Source organism: Notamacropus eugenii, chromosome 7 (assembly GCF_028372415.1).
Source record: "Notamacropus eugenii isolate mMacEug1 chromosome 7, mMacEug1.pri_v2, whole genome shotgun sequence".
NCBI classification, from domain to species: domain Eukaryota; kingdom Metazoa; phylum Chordata; class Mammalia; order Diprotodontia; family Macropodidae; genus Notamacropus; species Notamacropus eugenii.
The window spans coordinates 56,787,882-56,801,181 of record NC_092878.1 but is presented as its reverse complement, the minus strand read 5'-3'; the positions used below and the strand labels follow the sequence as shown (position 1 = coordinate 56,801,181).

The following is a 13,300-nucleotide window of genomic DNA, read 5'->3' as shown; positions in this document are numbered from 1 at the left end:
TGGCCCTATTCACCTGTTCCTAAGCTAGCCTCTAACTTGGAGGTATGATCATATCTGTCCCTAATCACTGAATATGAAAAGACAATTTATTTTCATTTTCCTTATTCATCAAAGCAATCCAGCTTTTCTAAAACCATTAGTAAGAGCCAGGGAATATGAGCTTTTGCAATACTTTTGCTTTTCCCATCAGGTGCCTTAAGCACTCACTGGGCTAATTTTATGGGATCTATAGGGGCTCCCTCCTTGTTTCATTGAGAGGGCTCCCCATATGTGCCTAGGAGGGAAACAGCCTCTGGGTGCCAAACTACTATATCTGACCAGAAAATCTCAAACTTCATTTTTCTTGCAAGTCCCCACATCAACCAAAGAATCAGCTATGAAGTTACTCTGATCCAGTCTTGCAGAGAGATGCCAGATGTCCTAGACCAGGCCTAGAGGTCAAAGTAGTTCAGAAATTTAGGCTCAGGATTATAAGGCAATTTTATACATATATATATATACATGTATACTATATATGTGTATATATGTGTGCATGTATATATGTGTGTATACATACATATATGTGTATATGCATGTATATGTATCTATGTATATAGATATGCATGTGCATATCTGTATATATGCATGTAGACACATGTGTGTATAGTATGTAGATATGTGTGTATAGTATATATGTGTGATATAGCACATGTGTATGTAGATATATGTGTACATAGTATATAGCATAGTATATAGATATATGTGTGTATATAGAAGATATGTATATAGTATATGTGTATGTGTATATACACACACATGTATATAAATGCAATTATAAAACACTCACAAACCGTAAAATTCAATAAAAATAAATTTACTTATAATAAGATTAAATGGATACAGTTTATTAGAAACCAATGCTGCTCCCTTTGCTTCCACACTCAGTAGGGTAGCAACAACAGGTAGGAAAGAAGTCCTACAGGGCAGGGGGAATTCCACCAAATCTCATAAACACTAGCTCCCCAGAGGCTTAGGCAACAAAGAAAGCTTTAAGCAGTAGTCCTCTAGACTGGTCAAATCCCTAGGATGATCTCCTTACCTTCTCAAAGACAAACTAGCTTGGTCTGCATAAGAAAAATGTCATTTCTCTCACCTTGTTTGGGAATGCAAACACTGATGAGCTCATGATTTATTGGAGTACATTACTTTTAGTTTAGCTGGGTGGAATATGAGGAGCAAAGTCTGGTTCCTTGTAATTCTATTAAAATCACTTTCCAGCTTTTTCTCCTTTTTACCCTAACAAGTGAATATCCTGTGTGATTTAAACTATGGTACCTTGATGAATTATATTTTTCTTCTTAGTTGGTTGTAACCTCCCCTTTTTATCAATGAAGCTTGGGAGTTTGATGGTGTTGTGTCTGGGTCAGTCAAATCTCATGCTTCTCTCTGAGGATATTCTGTGAAATCTATCAACCTGTATAGTTAGTCCCTTGGTTTTAAGAGTTCTGGGCAATTTTCTTTAGCACTATCCTGAAAAAAGGTGGTCAGACTCTTCTCAATTTTCAGGTTATTGGGTGACTTGCATTCCATCTCTGGACTTCATCTTCTAGTTCTACCATATCTTTTTCCCAGTTGAGTTGTCTTATGATTATCATTCAACCTCTCTAGGACTAAGTTTCTTTGTCTGCATGAAGGGATTTTAGACTAGACCTCCAAGGTCCCCAATTTTATGATCTAGGATTTTGTTTGCTGCATTTTCTGACAACTAGTTTTGTTTGAGGAAGAAGAGATGCGGATTTGGCTATTCCCTTAAACTCTGCTATTGGCCTAGTATCACAGGAGTTTGTCTGGAGTCTTGCTTTACCATTGTTTACCTTGCCTCAGGTGGCAGGGTCTGAGGATGGTTTGAGGGATCCCTCAGTTACATCCATATAGCTTCATGGAGAAGCCATGCTGTATAGTGGAAGGAGCTTAGAAAATCCTATTTTAATCCCAGCTGACTTTTACAAGCCACGTGATGTGAAGGAGGGTGGTATATAGTGGAAAGAGTGACAGAATTGGAGTTAGGAAGATCTAGGTTCAAATCCCACCTCTGACACTTAGCTGTATATCACTTGGAAAAAGTCAACTTAACCTCTCCATTTATAAAATGATGGAAATTCAACTAGACGGTATCTGAGGTCGCTTCCAGCTCTGAATCTATGATCTCCTGAATAAACCTCTCTGAGTTTCTATGTCCTTATTTGTAAAAGTGAGAGAATAATATTTACACTACCTACCTCAAAGGAGCATCCTGAGGGAAGTCCTTAAATATGAACAGCTATTATGAGTCTCCCTTAGTTGTAATCATTTTAGTCATATCCAACTCTCCATGACCTCATTTGGGCTTTTCTTGGCAAAGATACTGGAGTGGTCTGCCATTTCCTTCTCTAGCTCATTTGACAGATGAGGAAACTGAGGCAAACAAGATGAAGTGACTTGCCCAAGGTCTAAGGCTGAATTTGAACTCTTAAAGATCTGTTTCTAAGCCCAGTGCTCTATCCACTGCACCACTTGGCTGCCCTTTTACTCACAAAGACTACACAGAATCATGAAAATACTACCAGATTATAACCCAAAATCCACACTGTCCTGCTGTGTGACCATGAGCAAGTGTATTAATCTCTCTGTCTCAACTTTCTCATCTGCCAAATAATGGTAACAATATGTCTTGACACAGGGATATGAGAGTCCAGAATGATGCTGGTGACACTGATTCCAATCTAAGCCAATAAGCATTTTATGTACTATAGTCTATTATGTACTATTTTCTACTGAAAATGCAAAAGACCAAAAAACTGTTGTCTTCAGATTTGCACTGGAGGAGGTTAGAGTTAGTATATCCCTAGGGCAAGGAGATGCACAGAAATAAACACATCCACTTAGCACTCCCCTTTTGGACTCTTACCTAGTGTTTATTTCCAGAGACTATCAATTACCACTACTCCTGGGACTCGCAGTGCTTCCTGAAACTACCACTTTCAGTGGGTGACTTTTTCTGCTTCTCATCCAGGTACTTTTACTGCCATCAACCACAAACATCTCCAGGAGTTATTGCCCGTAAACTCCAACCACTGATGACGACCCAGGTTGTTGGGCTGAACACATTCAACTGGAGCTTGCTGCTTGGCCACCTTCTTAGAGAAATGAAATGAACACTTCCGCTGCCTTGGTGGAGGAGCGGATAGAGTGCCAGGTCTGGTGTCAGGAGGACTCATCTTCCTGAGTTCAAATCCAGCCTCAGACATTTACTAGCTGTACAACCCCGGGCAAATCATTTCACTCTACTTGCCTCAGCTCCTTGTCCGTAAAATGAACTGGAGAAGGAAATGGCAAACCACTCCAATACCTTTGCCAAGAAAACCCCAAAGGGGGTCACAAACAGTCAGACACGACTGAAACAAATGAACCATAGCTGCCTCAGTGGTTTATACCTTGAACAACAGGCATGTAATTGTGCTACGTTGCATATATGCAAGGGACCTTGATTTCTGATTGGCTGAGAGAAAGCTGATCTAAAAAGCTATATACCTTCATAAGTAGAGAAGGAAGTCCTTCAGAGATTAACAGAAGATACTATTAGGAGAAGTAATTTGAAAGAGGGTTCGAGAAAGGCAAGTACAGATTTTGGCTCTTGGGAGACACAGACATATAGGGGGTGGTATCACACCCCTTCCCCCACCAACATATGCTGTGACTCCAGAATCTGCAACCCTCAGGACTGCTGCGTGAAGACTTCCTTCCCCACAGTGAGGTGATGCTTCTCTTTCCTGGTTTGAATTGAGATATCATTCCCAGCCAAAGAGTTCATTTACTCGTTTATTCCTTGGCCCATTCTAATCTGCATAACTTTCCCAACTTCTATTGCCTGCTTACTTTGATAAAAAGGTTCAGTAGATATTATAACGGTCTTTTGAGTAAACAGCCTTTGGTGGGAGGGAGCTAAACTGGAATTAGCAAGTTAAGTATTGCCCTCTCTTTGACATCAAGCAAGGAAAGTACCCTTTTATTCTGAACTCATTGTTATATCCCTATGCTAGTACTGTAGTTATAATTCTAGCCCAATAGCTCTCTTGGAATAAGAGACTGGAGAAAAGACTGCTTAGTCACAGCTGTTCTGGATCCTGCCTATCTTCCACCTAAGGCGGTTGGCAGTATCCAGCCATGGATCTCCTCCTATTCCCCACAGAAGTAGAAATCACAGTCTCCTTTTAGAGAAAGGGTCATATACTATTTCAGATATCTATCCATGCCATACATGCTATCTTCATATTTAATATGCCCATATATATCCCACCTAAATACAAAAGAAACAGAAATGGTGTGAGGCCAAGCAAAGTAGGATTTTTTGCTGGTTTTTTTTAATATAATCAAGAAGTATAATACCTCTATTTGAATGTGATTAAAGATTTTCCCCACACATTGATGCCCACTGAGGGAAGGTTGATTAGGGGAGTTCTTTTGTAGGAGGGTCCCAAGTACCTTTTGTTTTTTTCCTGTTGAGGCACTGGGTCAGAGGGTCATGCTCTCTGGCTCTGAAAAGTATATAAATACTCTGAGAGTGAGGTTTTTTTGGAAGAAGGTTTGTGTGCCAGATGAGAAACTCTGGGAAGCCACTAAGCAGACCCCCGGCTTTGAATACCCAGATGTTGGTGCTTCCCACTCTGGTAAAGATGTATGTATGTTAATGGTCAGGCAGTTTGGAAGTGCTATCTGTTGATTTTTGATTTCTCTGAAATTTTGATTTTGATTTTCTGTGATCCCTGTGCTTGATTAAAGTGATTGTTAACCCCTCAAAAGTTGCCTCTCCTTTTAGAGAAGCAGATCAAAGAATCTGTGATAGTAGGCCCCTTCTGCATGTCAGGGTGCTTACTGTTACAAATGGCTATGATAGAAATAGCTTCATTGGCCAGGTAAGAGACAGGGCTGCAATCACTGGTCCTATCCAGCTATGGTGAGGCGGATCCGAGTAGTTCTGACTCGGCATCTACTGAGTCATCAGTTCTACTAGCTTCAACAGCCAATTTAGGACTATTTTATTATCACTCTGAACCAGCTCCTCAGTCATCATGGCTAGAACTAGGAGCACCCCAAGTTTCCACATGGTCACTTGAACTGAAACCAGGTGGAAAATATCTGCACAGACTTCAGGACTGCTTCTCATAGGCCAATTTACCTCCACTATATATGTACTGTAGAAATAGGGAAACATCTCGTCATAGGAAATAGCACCTAAGTGGAGGCTTTGAATAAGTGTAAAGCACTTTCTAGCACTGTATCCAAAAGAGATCATAAAAATGGGGAAAGGTCCCACAGGTACAAAAATACTGATCGTAGCTCTTTTTGTGGTGGCCAAGAACTGGAAATCAAGGGGATGCCCATCAACTGGGGAATGACTGAACGAGTTGTGGTACATGAATGTAATGGGATACTATTGTGCTATAAGAAATGATGAACAGATGGACTTCAGAAAAACCTGGAAAGACTTATATGAATTGATGCTGACAGAAGTGAGCAGAACCAGGAGAACATTATATACAGTAACAGCGACAGTGTTTGAGGACTGTTTCTGATAGACTTAGCCCTTAACAGCAATGGAAGGAAACATTCTCAAAGGACCCAGGATGCAAAATGCCATCGACATCTAGAGAAGGAACTATGGAATTGGAACATAGAATGAAGCAGACTCTTTTCTCTTGTGTTATGCTATGTTTTGGTTTGATTTTTCTCATGGTTTCTCTCATTCTTTTTAATTCTTCTATGCAGCATGACTAATGTGAAACTGTGTTTAATAAGAGTGTATGTGTAGAACCCATATAAGATTGCATGCCTTCTTGGGGAGGGAGGGGGAGAAAATTTAAAACATATGGAAGTGATTGTTAAAAACTGAAAACAAATAAATTAACTAAATAAAAATAATTGCAAAACACTAATATGAATCACTATTAATAAAGAAATCAGAATTTTAGGCCTAGAAGAGATCTTAGAGATCATCTTGTCTAGGACCTTCATTTTACATAGGAGAAAAGTGAGACCCACGGAGGTGAAGCACTCTGTCCAAGGTTAAAGAGCTGAAACTAGAATATGGATCTTCTGACTCAATCCAGTGCTTTTCCTACCACTGTAGGCTGACCTCCCTGGGAGAGAAGTCTTAAAGAAGTCTCTGTCTTCTGATCTTCCCCACAGTATCTGCTTGAGACCAGTCAGTCAGTCAGCATCTATTTAGCAACTGCTGTGTGCCAGGCACTGTGCTGAGTGCTAGGGATACAAAAGCAGAAGAAGCCCTTAAGGGGCTGGCTATCCAATGAGAGAGACAACAGGAAAACAACTATAAGCCAACAAGCTCTATATTAGATAAATAGGAAATGATCAACAGACGGAAGGTACCATTCTAAGAAGTATGTCTGTTTGTATAGGCTGTTCTCTCTCCTGAGTTCTAGATCACATATCATCTAGTCAGGGCATGGCTCAGATCCAAGTCCATTTTAATTAACTCCTGAACACAGATACCACATTTTAGGGAGGACATTGCTAAGTCAGTTTGTTTAGAAAAAGGCAACCAGATTGAGAAGAGCATTAAAAAACAGGCCATGAAAGAATAGATTAAAGGGAAGTTTATCCTGGAAAGGAGTGAACTTGGGGATATGGAAGCATTTAACCTCTGCTCACCCATTCTAAGATAACTCTTCTCTCTTTTAGAAATATTAAAAAATCAGATTTTCTCTATCTTTTATCTAAAGTCCTTCATCTCACCTGAAGAGAAAACCTTGTCAGCATTTCATCGGTATTCTAGTGTGAAATTCTTTTAATAACCTTTACAAAGGCTAATTCATTTCTTTCTTCATATATGTTGCTGTTCAGTTGTTTTGGTTGTATCTGACTCTTTGTGACCCCATTTGGGGTTTTCTTGGTAAAGATAGTAGAGTGGTTTTCCATTCCTTCTCCAGTTCATTATACAGATGAGAAAACTGAGGCAAACAGGGTGAAGTGACTTGCCCAGGTTCACACAGCAGTGTAAGGCTGAATTTGAACGTGGGAAGTTGTTTTCTTAGCTTTGAAGTTAAGAAGTTAAGCCTGGCATTCTATCCACTGAGTTCTTATTCCTATATTCATATAGTTTTAAAATTAACAAGCACTTATTTTCTCTCCTTCAACTCCTTCCCACCCCTGCCACTGGAAAGAAAAGGAAAGAAAGAAAAAGAAAGGAAGAAAGAAAAAAAGAAAGAAAGAAAGAAAGAAAGAAAGAAAGAAAGGAAAGAAGGAAGAAAGAAAAAGAAAGAGAGAGAAAGAAAGAAAGAAATATATATCTAGTTAAGCAAAACAAATTCTCACTTTGGCTATATCTGGAAAAAATGTAGTTAATCAATTTCTAAAGGGAAACAAAATCAAAGTTCAGGGAAGAACTCTGTTCTTCCTCAAAAAAGAAGCAGGGTGGTGATCAGACAAATACAGAAAGTCCTTGATTAGCTCATTTAAGAGTTCATTTAACCCCTTTTCTCCATGCCTTGACTGAATGAGGAAAATTATTGCAGAATGCACCAAAAAAAAAAAAAATCGTTGCTATGATTCTGTTTGTTGAATTAAAACTGCTTCCTAGATTAGAGGTGGGGAACCAGAAACCTCGAAGCCACATACAGTCTTCTAGGTCTTCAAGTGCTGCCCTTTGACAGAATCCAAACTTCACAGAACTAATCCCCTTAATAAAAGGATTTGTTCTGTAAAAGTCAGACTCAGTCAAAAGGCTGCACCCAAGGACCTAGAAGGCCACACGTGGCCTCGAGGTTGCAGGTTCCCTCCCCGACCTGGACCTTGTCTCTTTGTTTAATCTTTATAATGACATTTATGAATGGAAATAGCCAGTGGCAGACAGTTTTCCTCCCTCCCTCCCTCCTTCCCTCTCAGGGTCACACACCTAGTAAGTATCTGAGGCTGAACTTGAACTCCGCTGTCCTGACTCTAGGGCTGGTGCTGTATCTGCTGCTCTGTCTTAATACCACCAGATAGACGTTTCAAAGGCAGACTAAACCTTGTCCCTTTGAATTTTCTTTCTCTCCAAGTAGAAAGAACTCAAAAATAAATTTACCTCTTTCCAATTAGTGCTTAAAATACAGAGCACTGAATTTCACAAATGGGATATGGTAACAGTCTTCAAGTATTCTAAGAATATGGCATGAAAGAGGATTAGATTTGTTCCTTTTCACCTCAGGGTACAGAACTTGAAGCAATAGGTAGAAGTCACAATTCTCTCATCAGTAGGGATCTTCAGGCAGCTGCTGAATGATCACTTATTGGAGAATGTTGTAAAGGAGATTTCTGTTCAGGAAAGTTGAGCTATCTGATATTGGACTCCTTTCCAATTTAGGGATTTGATAATTCCTTGAGAAGGACTGAGAGGATGTTTATGAGGAAATCAACAGAAGATACGTATTTATTTGGAAATAGGCATGCAGTGGACAGTATGACCTCCTTAATGTAGACAGAGTGACTAGCTTCGTGTGTCTATTCTCTTCTGTCAGACTAAGAAGAGTAAGGATCACCTCTCCCCACTATCAGTTTACCATTGGTGACAAGGTGAAGGTGTTCTTGATGGGCAATGGGATAGGTAATGGTCTCTTTGGCACATTTTTGCTAAGGACCACCAAGTTGAACAGAAATATCTTTTCTGTGAGGCAGTAAGACAAACACTAGATTTAGGGTCAGAAGGTCTGGGTTTGAATCCTGTCTATTATGTGTCCTGAATCCTCAGTAGTTGTGAGGCCTTTAGTGAATTATAACATGTTTCTTCATCTGTAAAATGAAGGAGTTAGGCCAGAGTGATCATAGATTTAGAATTGGAATGGACCTTAGAAAGATGTAAAGTGACACCCCCAAGAACAGTGAGATAATAAACATCAGAGGTGGAACATAAACTGCGAAGGGTGAAATCTGAAATGACTGAGGAAACAAAGGTTCAGGCTTCCGTGAATATCAGTTTATTAAGCAATCAATTTATTAAACAAGCTTGGTAGCAGACCTGAATAGAGGGGGAGATAGATTTTTATGCACTAAAGGATAACAATAAGCAGGATACAAAACAGTATGTATAATTAGGTAATCTAATTTTTAATTGGAGCTAGGGGCTTTCCAAGTTGGGAGAGGGGATAACAAACAGGTGTAATTCCCTAAAATTAGAAAAAATGTGTCCCGCTCCTCCCAAATGTCTGTATTTAATCAAAGAAATATGGAAACAATAACCAATTGACCAGTATGGGGCCAGTTTTTAGATAATACATATGGGTTGCTTGAGATGTATAACTGTCAGAAAACTCCTTACATTAATTTTCAGATCTGACTCCTTGTATCCTAGTAACCCACTCCCAATGTCCATTTATTTAATCATCACATTTTGTCTTGAATCCCAGATATCCCATGTAGTCATCTGGTCCTTGGAAATAGCTTCTTTTGGACATTCTGGAATAGGCCTTATTCTCAGCAGAGTTCTGAAGTTCTGCTTCTCTGGTACCAAATCACCGGTAGAGATCCCTTAGGTAATTCTGACAAAATATGCCAGTAACAAGATTTAACATAATTTAGTGCAATTTTCTAAATTTGATTTTCTCCATCTGACATGTCAGAAAATTTCAGTTTAACATACCACTTGCTGGTTTTATTTTTACCTAAGTCCTGTACTGACATAAGAATCTAAAAATAATTCATGAGAGTCTGACTTATAAAATGAACCATTCTGTCTGAACTGAGGCCCTTTGACTCTACAGTCAGTCTCTTTCCTCTGTCCTACGATGACTCTTGGAGATATAGAATATGTTTGGGGAATATGGACCAGTCTAGTTTGACCAGCCTTGTGAAAGAGAAAAAGTAGGGGATGAAGCTGGAAAGGGAATGGGTGTGAGGGCTTTAATGCCAAGCTAAGCAGTTAATGCTTTATCTGATGAACATCAGAAATTAAAAATGAAATGCCCTTTTTCTTATTGTGGATAGAAATATTCTTTTATGCCCATCTTGTGTAAATTACTGGAATGTTACAGTAAGATGGGATTCTAGGAAGGGGTAAGTCCTCTGTGGGAGGGGAGAAGTAGCCTTAAAAGTGATTTGTCGCTTTGAAAGCATCCTAGAGGGAGCGGAGCCAGCCTGAGCTCAGGACAGGCACAGAGTACTGATGGGACTTGGCAGATGACAGCCTTACCTGCTGCTAGATGGGAAGAGTCATAGAGGAGGCTGGGAAAAAGAGAGAGGCAGTTGATATTGAGCCCTAGGGGGGGTAATTAAGCTAAGGGCTAGACCTTAAGAATGGTTCAGACCAGACTCCTTTCCTTTGCAGAGGTATCTGTGAAATATTGTAAAATACTGTTAGATAGTCAATGGCTTTGCTGAAAATGTCCCCCCTCTCTAAACTTTTTGTTGTTATTACAAGGGAGCCCTGTGGGGTAGGATATGAAAGGGTATGAAGGAGATGTAAAAACAAAATGTAAATAAGAATTTTAACTGGCATAGTCATTTTGAGCCATGTTAGCAAGAAATAGATACTACTTAATGGGGAAAGTACTAAGCTTCACAAATGGGAGAAGCTTGTCTTTTTATGCCTGGGCAGCTTGCAGGGAGGCTGTGTCTGAACATGGTCAAGGGTAGAAATGGGAACCACGAGTCAGGCTCAGATGAGGTTAGGTGGAAGGAAATCTCTAGGCCCATGTGAACTTATATGGATTTAAAACTAGAAAGGAAATAAATGAAGATCATCTAGTTGAACCTCTTCACTTTACATGGAGATAAACATGGTACTTTCCTCCCAGAGTTTTTGTGAGCATTAAATTTATACATATGTACACATACACATACACAGTGTATAGTTGTTCAGTTGTGTCCAATTCTTCATGACCCCATTTGGAATTTTCTTTGCAAAGATACTGGAGTGGTTCACCAGTTCCTTCTCTAGTTCTTTGTACGGCTGAGGAAACTGAGGCAAACAAGGTGAAGCAATTTATCCAAGGTCACACAAGTGTGTCTGAGGCCACATTCAAACTTGGATCTTCCTGACTTCAGGTCTGACACTCTTAACTATTGCACCACCTAGCTGTGTGTGTGTGTGTGTGTGTGTGTGTGTGTGTGTGTGTAGATATCTATAGATATATTAAGTCTATATATACATATTATATAGATGTTATATTCATATAGCACATATATCCCCTGGCTCCAGAGGATTAGACTTGTGCACTGGACCCTTGCTAAGAAATAGTTGCTTCACTTTACTGAGGTGATGTGGCAATTCCTGATTGGCCCACATGTGTCATTGACAACACACACACACACACACACACACACACACACACACAGTATTCCCAAGCTGTGTACAAAGCTTATATGTCACTGAAAAGAACTGATGTCTTGAGTATCATGGGGCACCTTCCACGAGTCTTATAGAAAAACCCACCCCCTCGGTAAGTGCTGTAGAAATGCCCTACCCTGTGTTTCTTTTGGGGCCACTTTTTCTTGGAATAGATACGGCAGCTGTTGTCCCTATGACTTCTAGCAGAGGAAGGAGGAGGTTTCTCTTCCTTCAGCCCCTTAAGCAGATATGGCAGCTATAGCCCAAGCTCATGGAACCAGAATGTAAACTTGCCAACCTCGGCTTAAAGGTGGACCTCAAATCCCAGGGTGCCTACTCTGTTTTGTATTCCTTCCCTTGGACCCAGGTCACTGAATGGAGAACCAAAACTGATATTTCTAGTCCTACTTTTGATTCTGAGAAGTTAAAACTTTATTAGTCAGCCCTGGCTGCCCAATGGAAAGTGCTTCTATAGCTACACAATTTCGCAGAGGAGAACGTGAACCTAGCAAGATCATCAAGGACCTGGAGTGATTAAAGAACCATTCCTGACTGTCCAGAAGATCTGAACCTTAGGAGTAGCCTCTTAATTGATCTCTCTACCTCCAGTCCATTTCCTCTCTAATCCATCTTTTACATAATGGCAAAATTAATATTTCTAAATCATGGGTTTGGCCATGTCACTCCCCTACAGAACTGTAGAATGAGAAAGTCTGGGGCCAACTAGGGAAATATAGGTAGTGCCCCTTTATCAGGCAAAACCTTCCTGGAAAATGTCATGACAGCTCTGCCTATAGAGAAAAATATATAAAAGTAATGATGAGGCCAATTTAATTTTTTTTTCAGGAAGTAAAGGGCTTTTATTTAAGAAACTGGCTGTATGTTAGGGGAAACAGAAGGCAGAAAACGGGAGACACTGGGCAGGAGGAGTTACTGGGAGGAGGCCATGATGCTGGAAACACTCTCAAAGTCAATCTTTTCTACGATGTTCTTGGGTTTGATATTCTCTTTTTGGCTGCAAATGAAGACCTGTCCTGCCTCATTGGAGCTCCAGCCATATTTGCTCATCCATACTTTCAGCTGGTTGTCTGACAGATCTCCCAACATCTCAGCCAGCAGCCAGCAGTCAATATGCTGATACGTGATGCCCACAAAGTGGCCAATAAATTTTCGGACAGAGTCTTCAAAGCCTGTGATGTCCTTAAGGAGAAGGAGATCCATGTTCTCATCTAGGGCATGCCGGAAAGCTTGGAAATGACAGGTCTCCAGCAAGTTTCCCAAGTACAGGATCTGCCTGATAGTTTGCTCTTCTTGACGAGCTTGGTCAATCATGCACTTGCACAGGGTGAAGTACATATGGGGGAGATTGGTAAGTGCCTTCAGCAGGATCTGGGCTGTCACTGTAGTCTGGAAGAAGCCCGGGATGAACTGGTATAGTTTGAGCACGGCCAAGTTGGCTTCCAGGTCATAGGCATTCTCCTTGGCCTGGGTCTCCACGTAGCACTCTAGGGTGGCCAGGTTCTCAGGATTGTACCTGTCGATGCTCTTGAGCAGCTTCCCCACGTTGGCGCACATCTGCTCGAACAGCACCATGGCCTCCTCCTTTTTGCAAGCAGATGCAGATGCCGAGACCAGGTCGGGAGCAGCAATAGGAACTGGAAGGGGTGGGGAGGACGATGAGGCCAATTTTAAAGAAAGATGCTTATAGGTCTAACCCAGGGTCAATAAGGCAACGAGGGGTGCCCAGAAGCTCTGGGGTAAAAGATCTCCTGCATTTTATTGATGAGGAAACTAAGGCTTGGGAGGTTTAGGACTTGTCCAAAGTCACATGGAAATATCAGAGGCAGGATTTGAATCTAGGTCCTTAGACTCCATGTTTAGTGTGTGAAGGAGCAATGAGAAATTTCTGGTAAGATATCAATCTGGAAGATGCAAGTGTTTATGGAAGAAATTGCGTTGTGC

At 40.6% G+C, this 13,300-nt stretch overlaps 1 pseudogene; it reads right to left on the bottom strand.

The window, feature by feature from the left end:
• Positions 1-12,233: 12,233 nt before the first annotated feature.
• On the bottom strand, positions 12,234-12,979 carry LOC140513164 (eukaryotic translation initiation factor 3 subunit K pseudogene; annotated as a pseudogene).
• Between the last annotated feature and the right edge of the window lie 321 nt (positions 12,980-13,300).